General features: G+C 39.7%; 1 pseudogene; it reads left to right on the top strand.

Moving 5' to 3' along the window:
- The first annotated feature begins 9,242 nt into the window (after positions 1-9,242).
- On the top strand, positions 9,243-12,093 carry LOC104589851 (receptor-like protein kinase FERONIA pseudogene; annotated as a pseudogene).
- The last annotated feature ends 4 nt before the right edge of the window (positions 12,094-12,097 follow it).

Genomic DNA, 12,097 nt, shown 5'->3' with positions numbered 1-12,097 from the left:
CTTATTGCCGTCGCCGAAGAAGAAAATCTATTTTCGCCGTTTGCTGGAGAAGATCTATTTGTTGGAGAAGAAGGCCTCTTTTCGCTGTCGCAGGGGAGCAATCAATACTGTCACTGTCATCACTCACCGTAGCCCGTAGCCGAAGCAGCACTATGTGGGGCCCATCCCATAGCCGAAGCACTATCATCACCGTAGGTCCGTGTGGGTAGCACTACGTATCTGCCTCCATCTTCTGTCAGCAGCCTGCAATCTGCGTCCACCTCTCCCAGACAAGAAGTCAAGTCAGAGAGAGGGTTCCTTTTCACCCAATATCTAACCGTTAGAGATGAGTACGTGTCGCCCAGCTACAATATGATGCCCATCCCCATCTAGTTGAATTCCTTTGGATCCTTGCCTTCTGAACAATCTGAAGCTTCTCGGAGATGCTCATTTGAGTAATGGCAGCTTGCGTCTCACTTGTGATTTGTCAAGCCCATCAGGTTCGACCAGCCGGAGACTCCTCTGGCTTTTTTCTCGACTTTTTTCTCCTTCTCGATCACTAATCTCGACCCATCTTCCATCAGTGGAGGACTCGCTTTTCTAAACTCGTCGGATGACGAGACAATGGAAAACACTGGTGAGTTCCTTGGCCTGGTTGGAAGAAATGCAATGTCTGGATTCGTTGTGGTTGAACTCGACACATTAATGGACGTAGAATTCAGGGACATTAATGGGAACCATGTGGGTTTGGATTTGAACAGCTTGCTTTCTACTCAGGTGGGTGATTTGGGTGCAGTTAATGTGGAGCTAAAAAGTGGGGATCTCGTGAATGCTTGGATGGATTATGATGGCTCGACTCAATCGTTTAATATCTTTGTTTCTCCGGCCAACCAATCCGCTTCTGTCATTTAATCTCGACCTAGAACGGTTTGTCAACGATTTCATGTACGTGGGTTTCTCTAGTTCGACTCAAGGGAGTACATCACAGCATTGAACAGTGGAATTTTAGTTCTTCATGTTGAGGAAGATGGGGTCACTCTAACTTTGGAGGAGAAGCTTTGAGGCGTGTCTGAAGACATTGTCTTTAAAACGTTATTTGCCCCCACTCAGTTTTACTGAGTTTGTTGTTGAGTTACAGGCAAATTCGTTTCCAGGATACAACAGAGCCTTGGGCGAGAATCTGCAACCAGCAAAGTTGAAGAGTCTCCAAAGAAACCTTCCATGAGACTGTAGTAGATCAGACTGAGAGAGAAATAGTGAATTTCGAAAATGTATATTTTGGAGTCTGATTCATGCTCCTTAAATAATTTGTGAAGAGGTATGATGAAAAGGTAGGTGTTGGTTTAGAGAAGGCACCTTGAACGGTCACAATTTCAAACATTGTGACTGTTTAATAAGTTGTTAACAGTTGGTGACTGTTAACTTTGAATTGTGCCTCTTGATCACACCCGATCGAATCGTGATCGTTGATCTCATCAACGGTCATCAATGCATCAAAACCAGAGCCGTCCATCACGAGCCACGCGGGTGCGCGCAAAGTGCGAGCAAAGTGCGCCTCTAAAGCGCCTCATTGCGCCGCACACACGCGTGCGTGCACGTTGCGCGGTATCAAATCCCCATACTCTTTTCTACTAATTCTAAGGAGTGTAAATCAGCTCCTATTTAAAATACTGAAAACAATCCTTATAATTTTCCAATGTGGGACAAGTTCAAAACTGGGTTTTTGTAAGAAAAAAACTGATTTTTCAACCAAGTGTGCAGGTGCAATTTCTCATGTAATTGACCAATCAAATCCATTGGATTTAATCTCTTATGAAATTAAAATCCAACACTTCATTTGGCTGAACTTCATCTTCTGTCTCCTCATCCCCTTCCTCAGTAATGGCTAACGCATTAAATTCGACAACTCCTTACCATCTTTGCTTCTGACTCCAACAAGTCATCCTGCCATAACCATCTCTGTAAGCAAAGACCCGGCGCAGTGGCGGGAGTGGTAACAGCTGGAGTTTTTTTCCTAGCCATTTTTGTCGGTGTTCTCATTTAACTCAAAAGAGGTTAAAATTGTCTGAAAAAAAAATTGTAACGGATTTTGAACGAAAGGCTAACGGAAGGGGTCTTTATCGCAAGACAGGAGGGTCTTTATCACAGACCCATAGTACAGAGGGGTCTTAATAATTTACCCTAGTATTATTCAATTCCCAATCCTCAGTTTCATCGTTGTGTTGAAATAGACAAAAATAGCACCACTCTTGAAATAAGACATTTTTGCCTTTTTCTTGTGCGCATGGATGTGAAGTGGGTGATTCTCCTCAGCGTTACCCCTATCAGGTGATAATCTAAATCATAATGGGTTGTTTTTATGTACAAAAAACAAAAAATTCTCAGCGTTTTGGGGACGAGCTCTGTGGGGGGCAGATGTGCTCCTCTAGTTTATATGTAAACAAAAAGTTCTCGTCTAGAATCGATATGAAAGTTAAATGGAGAAACAGCTAGTTACTCTAATTTGATAATTTTTAGTTTTTCTTCAAAATTTCAAAATAAATGTTTTGAAATCTAACTATTAAACCCATTGATCTGCCTCAATCGCACTCCGAATAAATATATATTAACAAAAGTAATTTTAATAAAGACAAACACATGGTTTTTAAAAACGAACCGGTTACTGGTTTGAATGGTCTGACCGTTCGACCCGAACAGCCAACCCATTCTGACAAAAAAAATTAAAAAAAATTTGAAAACGGTCAAAACCGTTAGAACGGTTCGAACAGTTAATCGACCGATTCAACGGTTTGCTGACCAAAATCAACAGTTTTGGAGGTGACTGGTTCCTGGTTTTTCCGGTCCGACCATCCGGTCTAATCCGGTTTTGATAACAATCGACAAACATGATGAAATAATCTTTTATTTATTACTCTTTCTGTGTCAACATAAAAAGGCAGAAGAATTTTCGTTTTGAACCATCTAGGCTTTTTTCTACACCTTTTTATTAAGAAAATAAAGTTTTTCTCCGGCCCCTTTAATCAAAACAAACACAACCAACTCTCATTTTGGTGAACAAGAGAACATATATAAGAAAGTGAAAGAAACTCAATAGAAGAAAGAGTAAAGAATACAAAAGAAAATATTAAGTTTTAGGGAGTTCAAATCAGCCCCTCACCAAATTGCCCCCCACAATGTCCCAGAGTACATCCCCTCCGTGTATTGTGAACATCTCCCGATGATGACATCAACACTTTTGGTATTATCATCGGGAGAAGTTCACAATACACGGTGGGGATGTGCTGTGGGACATTGTGGGGGGCAATCTCGTGGGGGGGCTGATTTGATCTCAGTTTTAGGGGCTTTTGATTGACAAGAAAAAAAGTTCTTAAAAAGCAAGAATTATCAAGCCTTATCCATCCATTTTGTACATTCTGCACAATCTTCTTGCATTTTAGATGGTTTTACAAGGTAAAAGATATTTTCCGTGCTTTATATATAACTTTTAGGCTTAGTTTGGAAGGAGTACAAATGCGTGCAAAACCTTAAATTTAGGGGGCATTCTTTTTTCGGATTTTGAGAGGGGGAAAAGTTGGTCAATGGGATTTTGGTTCCCACTGACCAAGAATCTCATGTTCTTTTTTCAGATTTATGTGGGGACCAGGAAAAGTTTATTTAGTATTTCCCAGGAAAAATTTACCCAAGTAACTGCATTTACCCAGATAAATAACTTACCAAAAAGCGAACGAGGCCTTAGTATTATTTTATATGTATTTGCACTATACATATTTGCATTTGTACTCTTTCCAAACCAAGCTTTATGAACTTGATGTTTTGATCCTGGAATATGAACATCCAAGTGGGTAGACAAGTATTGAGCATAGGTTTCAAACCAAATCCTGCAGTTAAATTTTAATTCCTCTCACTTTTCCTTGATAATCCAATATGATAGTTAACATTACATATATGCATAAATATATACATATATTCATAAAAGATGCATAAAATATTTTTTTGAAAATCCTAATTATATGTACATAAATATGTATAAATTATGCGGGTGAGTCATGGCGCAATGGTTGGGTTGCTCCATTGCAACCAGGGTGATCAAATTTCAAATCTTGGAAACAACCTCTCTGTATGTGTAGGGGTAAGGTTGAATACATCTATTCCTCGCTAGACCTCACAATGGTGGGAGCCTCATGCATTGGTTTGTCCTTATATATGTATATGTATATTTGTACATGAAATTTCTATATATTTTGATTCAATTCTACACCTAAGTTAGGCTATGATGCCCAATAAAAGATGATTATACAAAAAATATTTGTATATTCTTTCAAACCTGGCCTGTTGGCCAACCTGCCTAAGGCTAAATAAGCCCAATAAACCCAATTCAAGCCCAAGCCTGGCCCAAATTGTGTCGGTTAGGCTTGGTTGATAAATTTAAGTATGACCTCAGGTTAGGTTGGGCTTTGGTTGACCTCAACACAAATTATTCCACCTGAGTTGCACCCATACTACCACCCAAATCCATTTTGGTTTGCCTTGTTGGATTTTGTTCTCATAATGGAGCACACTGATGGATTTTGATCTCATGTGATTAAATTTCATGGGTGTTTGATTTATTAATTCCATATTAGAGTATACTCACACATGCACTTTAAAAAGTGATTTTCAAAATTCCCATCAAAATTGTTGTTTTGAACCTTTTTAGTAGGAGCTTACTTATATTCTTTAAAATTATGAAAAGGAGACTATAAAGACTTACTACCATACAACATGAACATATAAGTGTGCGTGAATATATGTGGTGTAATGAGACATTTTGAGATACACTTTGTGCACACCCATGTGGTCTCGTGTAAGTGAGCTATATTGTACAATTGCATATCACAATCGCAAGTACAATAGTAATCACAAATCGCATTTAACCTATGTTGTGAATCACATTGACACAAGCAAAAGTGGGAATGAACACTTTTTTGAGGTCAAAATGTGACAATTGATGTTTTAAATTAAATCCAACGGTTAAAACTTGAATAGATGTGATCAAGAGACATAATTTTTTATTTTAACAGTCATTAACTGTTAATTAATTGTGAATAATCGCATAATTAATTCAACTAGGGAGTTGCACAAAGAGTCTCTTCAAACACACTTGTTCATTTTCGTGGTGGCTCTCCAAAATCTAAAATACGAGTGTAAATCAAGCTATTTTACACACAATTCGCAACATAGAACATCCTTGTTTCTTTCAATCTGAATTGCTATTGTCACATAGAAGATTTTCTTAGAGATTCATCAACTTTTTTGGTTATAGTTTCTCATCTCAAGTTTTGTTGTATCTTAGGAATGAATTTACCTACAACCCATAGTAAACCCAATTACCTAAGTTAGAGGCAAATAACATTCTAAAGATGGAATCTTTATATACGCATCTAAACTTCTCCTCCAAATTTCTAAAACTAGGTTTTTAATAGCCCCTAGATCTTCTAGCTCTTTCAACTTGTAACTTTCAAAAATCTTATATTCATCTAGTGTATATATGGTATAATATATCAATATATATATTACCAAAAAAATATATCAATATATATACATCATAAAATTTTATTTGTATTTTCTTTAATATTCATTATAAATTAAGTTAAAATTTTATACTTTTTAATATGTAATATTATTAATCAATATGGGTAGACTTGGTCTATCTCGTGTCCACGCCTAAATGTCGTTAACTATTTAAAAAAGTTAAAATATAAAACAATTGTCTACTTTTATGTGTTTCTATTTTTTATCTTTCATTTAACCAAGCTAGTATATCGCATAGGTCCCTACTAATATATAAAATAAAATAATATATGTGATATCTGTAAAGCTCAGTTTGGAAGTATATGTAGAATGCACAACCTTGTATTTTGCATTTATACTCTTTTCCAATTAAAGCCAAATAAACATCATAGTCTCACAACTTAGTTTGGCTTCACTCTGGTTATATCCCTTATTACTGAAAGAATGGTAGGATCCATCTAATGGACGCCATAAAGGTTGCGGAATGGGTGGGCGAATTTCAAAAATTTTCCTACCTTCTCCCAACTGGGAATCATATTCCCTAAATTTAGAATACAATATTCAAGGATCCTACTTGAACTATAATCAAACCAGATCTGTACCAAAAGACAAATGGGAGGAATATACCTGATCCGAAGAAGCAGTATCTCCCAAAGTTGGTGTTCACGCCCAAAGAATGCACCAAGAACCGTTCCTACTGAAGATGACACAGCTGTGGATGGAACAGAACCAGCAGGGTGCGTCTTACACACTGGATCCTTCACAAGAATCCTCTGGAAATACTAAACACTGAATCCTTTTAGTCTTTGTTGCAAGACTAATGTCAAGAACAGATTTCTTGACTTTCTTTTTCTGCAAAGATCAAATCTTGGAAGGGTAGATGGCGGCGGCAGGAGGAGAACTCCAAGGGCGAAAAAGGGCTGAACTGCTTCTTCTTCTTTTCTGGAGTATGAATGAGATCCTCTCTCAATTCGCAGGAGATATCCTATATCTCTTCAAGGTGGTTCGAAATCTGATGATTTCTCTCTCCCTCTTTTGTTTCTCCTCCTTTCTTCTTGATTAAGAAACCTCCTAATGAGGAGATATCCCAATCCAAATCAGTATTTGGATAGGGGATTATCTTAATCCTATCTGCAGATAAAGTTAGCTTACTCCTGATCTTATCAGGAGGTTACCAAATTCAAATCTAATTTGAATTTGGTCTCCAAGAGTGGATAAGGCTAAAGGCCCAATCCTTTTACTAACTTTAATCTCATATTCGCCCCATGAATGGGTGATCATATCAGCCCACCTCGAAATGGGCTTTTGGCCCATTAAGTGTTCAGTGTCTAATTACTTTCCAATCTGCTGCCCAGTTGGGCTTCTTTGTATGGCATGGGACCCAAGCATTGATCTACACACCAGCCACATGGGTTTGGCCCAGCCTTTAATACAAGGCCCAGCCGAATTCACTGAAAAACTCAATGAACCCCTTGAGTCCATCATATGGACCCTATGGGCCCAACACTTACATTAAGTGGTCCCTGGGCCAAGCCATCTTATAAAAACCCAGGGACTGTGGGCAGGTGCAAAATTAGCCCATCAGGTATTATCCTAAATGGTCTTACACTTAACCTCTCAGCCCTTAATGATCAAGCACTGCCCGACAAGAGATGACCTCTCCCTCGGCTGCAAGGAACAGTGCCGCACTCTCCTCTCACATGGATCCCGGGAATTAAAACCATTTGCAAACAACTTTGAAACCGTACATATAAATATAAATATATTAATTTTGCAAAACAAAATTCCAACGATTGAAATCAATTGCCGACAGTTTGGTTTCCATCAGAGAGAGTGCATTCCCGATCATTACCCTTTGTCCGACAAAGTGGCTGATTCTGTCACTATGATCACCCACTCAGATGAATTCTCAAACTGCCCCAACATACCCAGGTTTTGATCCCCGCTAAGGATCTCACTGATTGGCATATCAAAGACAGCCTGATCCGACACCTAGTGAAGTGTCATAATCGAGTCTAGGGGTCAGGTGTAACTTTCCAGTTTTGCCCATCTGTCTCCAAGGTCCAGGGCAATACTACAAATTTGGTCCGGTTCAAGGATTCAATTAATCCCATACTGCATGTGCCTCGGGTCTTACCCTGGTGGTTGAGATAGGCCATCCCAACACTTGGCGGCACACCAGTATCAGCCTTGGCAGGATAAATCTCCCCAGACTTATCCAACGGCTGTGAACATTTAAAACTAGCACGAATCTCTATAAAAGTCCAGTTTTAGGGTTTTGCACAGAATTAAACCAAACAACATGAATCAAACATGCACTTTATTTATTTCCACTAAATAACAAAAGTACATCAAATCGGATTGAAGCTAAGGGCATACAAAAACTGTCTAACAATTACAGGTTCTAAGCCCTACCTGTCCTCGGCTTCTCCGATCCCTTCAGCCTATGATTACCCCTATCATACTTCAACTTCTGCCTCTCCCATTAGCCTTTTGAAACCTTACTTAGGGTAATCTACATATGGATACCATTACGGTTAGACCTGGCTAAAAGTTGACCCAACCCACGAACTCAACCCAACCCAACTCGAAAAAATAGGGTTAGGGTCTCATATTGAACTACCTAAATTTGAGAATGATCCGACTTGACCCAACCTGGAAAAAACTGAGTTGGGACTATTTATGCATTGTTAGAAGTTTCCACTCTTTAATTTTTACTATTTAGTCTTTACTCTTTATTGTTTAATCTTTGAATCGTTAAATGTTCAAATTTTTTCATTTTATATTTGAAATTTTAAGGTTAATTCCTTTAATTTTGGTATTTTTTATTTATTTTTAAATTTTAATTATTTTTTGGGATGACTCAAATTGACCCATGGATCAACCCTAACCCGAACATTTAAAATTAAAGTCTAACATTTGGCAATCCAACCCAAAATTCAACCTGACCCAAAATCAACCCAAAATGTCTTAATCCAACCCGAACCCGACCCACACAACCCGATTGTCAGGTCTAATTACGGTGGCTGTGTTTAGGTTGTATAACTAATAATAATGCCCCAGTTAAGAATAAATGAATATGCCCTACCATCAAATCATAATAAAACGTGGGGCGTTACTACTGCCTATACAGCCCTTAACACAGGCATCGCTTACGGTGTTTTTCTTGCACTGTTGCACATTGATACTGCCCCGACTCTAATCTCTGACCAGGTCATGGCAAATAATCAACAAATAGCTATGAAGTTGGAAAAGTAGTTTATTGCATGCACACGTTTTCACAGATTCGAACATAATTATTCCACAGATTTGACATGTTAGTGACAGTGCAATAAATGCTAGTCACTGCTTGCGTGTTGCGTCTTCCTTAAGACAATGCCGAAGACGTTGGATGAGGATATCATCTCTCAGGTTTATCAACGACAGATGGAAGGTTCATTTTTTGTTGGAGTCCACGACTGTCATCCAAATCACTTACAACATTTTCTTATTTGGATTCTATCGAATCTAGCTCTGATGATAGAATGAAGTAGTAAGCTTTTATGTATATATATTGAAAAATAAAGACAACGCATTGGAAATTATTGTTCTTTTTTCTTGACATCTATTACTTTCCACACAAACCTAATCAGGTTTACTTGTAATTTGTCCACCACAAATTCTCAATCCTAAAGATTCTGTCATTCTGGTAAGCCAGAACTTTTCTTTTCATTGTTCATTCTTTCTTTCTGCCATTCATAAGACACGACTTTAGATTTAGACTTGACTATTGACTCTTCTAATACATACTTTGATCTCTCACATCAACAGAGATTAATAAATGAATAAGTGAGCTTGAGATTGCTACAAGTTTCATTTCATTTTACTTCCTACTAGTTTCAGTCATCTTCTGTGTATGACTGAGTTCATGAAGAACACTATGAGAGATTCCTTATTCTCCCTGCTCAGCACTCTTCTCTACCTCTACTTCGCTCTAACAAACTTAGTGATCATTAGTGTCTCTTCTTATACTCCAGAAGAAATCCTCCTCAACTGCGGCTCCCCTCTCAAGTCGATTCAGTCACAAGATGGCCGAAACTGGACTGGCGACGTTGGCTCTAATTTTGCACCCATGGACCGTTTCAACTTGTCAACAACATCTACAGCTTCACAGCAAGACTCCTCCGTGCCCCAAATCCCTTACATGACAGCTCGTGTCTTTCATTCACCATTTGTCTACACATTCCTGGTCCAACCCGGTCCAAAATTCATTCGCCTCTACTTCTACCCAGCTTCATATTCCGGTCTTGACAAAACCAACGCCTTCTTTGACGTCTACGCTGGTTCTTACACTCTCCTTCGTAACTTCAGCGCCTTCCTCACTGCAGACACTCTGAAACAAGCCTCCTTTGTCAAAGAATTTTGTGTAAACACAGAGAACTCCAGTCTATTAGATATCACATTTTCCCCAACTCCCAATGCTTTCGAGACATATGGATTTGTGAATGGAATCGAGATAGTTTCTATGCCCGCCGGCTTGTATATCGAAGGGGATGATGTCTCTCTTCCTCTTGTGGGTCAGAAGAACTCATTTTCCATTGCTAAGATGACTGCTTTTGAGACGGTACACCGATTAAACGTTGGTGGAAGTGATATTTCACCTCAAAATGATACGGGCCTGTATCGTTCCTGGTATGACGACACTGATTACATACTTGGCAGTGAGAAGGGTGTCCTTCCCTCTAATATGACCATCCAGATCCACTACCCACCATCAGTTCCTAACTACACAGCGCCTGATTCCGTCTACCGTAGCGCTCGTACGATGGGCATGGACAGATCCCATAATGTTAAATACAATCTAACTTGGCATTTTATCGTCGATTCGGGTTTCTACTACCTTTTCAGGCTCCATTTCTGCGAATTCCAGTTTGAGATAACAATGCAAGGTCAGAGGCTGTTTAGCATCCTTATTGGGAACCAGACGGCAGAAAAAGAAGCGGATGTGATCATGTGGAGCAGCGGGAATGGGATTCCTGTGTTCAAAGATTATGTTGTGATCGTAACACGGAAGGACGAGGAAAAGCAAGATCTGTGGCTCCAGCTACACCCTAACGTCGAAGAAAACCCTATGTATATGGATGCAATCTTAAATGGGCTCGAGATCTTCAAATTGAGCAACAATAGAGATCTAACTAGATTGAATCCTAACTATACGCCAAACAGCGTTGCTTCGCCTGGCAGCAGGTCTTCACGGCGGTCTCACCACTTTCACATTTGGTTCACTGTTGCCGTAGGCGTAGTGGTGGTTGTATTCGTGCTCTCGTTTCTATCCTTGTTTGTCTTCCGACGCCGACGGGAAAAGATAAACACTTCGCCCTTGCAATACGATTTCTGCCGTCACTTCTCGTTGGTAGATATCAAAGCGGCCACAAATGACTTCGATGAGGCACGGCGGATTGGTGTAGGTGGCTTTGGCAACGTCTACAGAGGATATATTGACGGTGGAGCCACCACAGTTGCAATCAAGCGTGCAAGTCCAACATCCAAACAGGGGCCTCGGGAGTTCCAAACGGAGATCGAGATGCTGTCAAAGCTACGTCATCTTCATCTCGTATCACTGATCGGGTATTGTAGGGAGGACAGAGAGTTGATTTTGGTCTATGATTATTTGGCCCATGGTACTCTTCGTGATCATTTGTACAAGAAAAACAAACCTCATCCTTTCCCGTGGAAGCAAAGACTTTCTATCTGCATTGGAGCAGCCCGTGGATTACACTACCTCCATTCTGGAACGAAGTACACAATCATTCATCGGGACGTGAAGACAACCAACATATTGTTAGATGAGAAATGGGTAGCCAAAGTTTCGGATTTTGGACTGTCCAAGTTGGGGCCCAGTAGTCAGTCCCAATCTCACGTTAGCACAGGAGTCAAGGGTAGTTTCGGGTATTTGGATCCTGAGTACTGCCGACGACAACAACTAACCGAGAAATCAGACGTGTATTCATTTGGGGTGGTGTTGTTCGAAGTACTATGTGCTAGGCCCGCCCTGGACCATAACCTTGCGGACGAAGAGGTTTCGTTGGCCCACTGGGCTATAAAGTGCCAGCGCAACGGAACTCTGGATCAAATCATCGATCCTTATTTAAAGGATAAGATCGCACCTGAGTGTTTGTTAACATTCACTGCGATTGCTGAGAAATGCTTGGCTGACAATGGAATTGAGCGGCCAAACATGGGTGATGTATTGTGGAACCTTGAATTTGCACTGCAGCAGCAGGAGAATGCCGAGAATATCAACGATTGTGGTGGTGTGTGTAATGATAGAGATAGGTTGAAGAAGAGTCATGGACGGGGCAACTTGACTAGTGAATCTGGTGGGATGATGTCGTTCTCCGAAATTGAGAACTATGAAGGGCGATGATATTAAGGCTGTGTTTGGTTGCAATGCGAGTTTATTTGAACTGATGCAAAATCATGGTAGTGCAAATAATTTTGATGCAAATTATAATTTATTTTTATTCTAAAATTTATCTTTTTTTTATTGCAGTAAAATGAAACTTGAAATAAAATAAAGTAAAACCCA

Source organism: Nelumbo nucifera, chromosome 2 (genome assembly GCF_055504915.1).
Source record: "Nelumbo nucifera cultivar China Antique chromosome 2, China Antique-T2T, whole genome shotgun sequence".
NCBI lineage: Eukaryota > Viridiplantae > Streptophyta > Magnoliopsida > Proteales > Nelumbonaceae > Nelumbo > Nelumbo nucifera.
The sequence above is the reverse complement of the archived record's forward strand: the minus strand, read 5'-3'. Positions and strand labels throughout refer to the sequence as shown.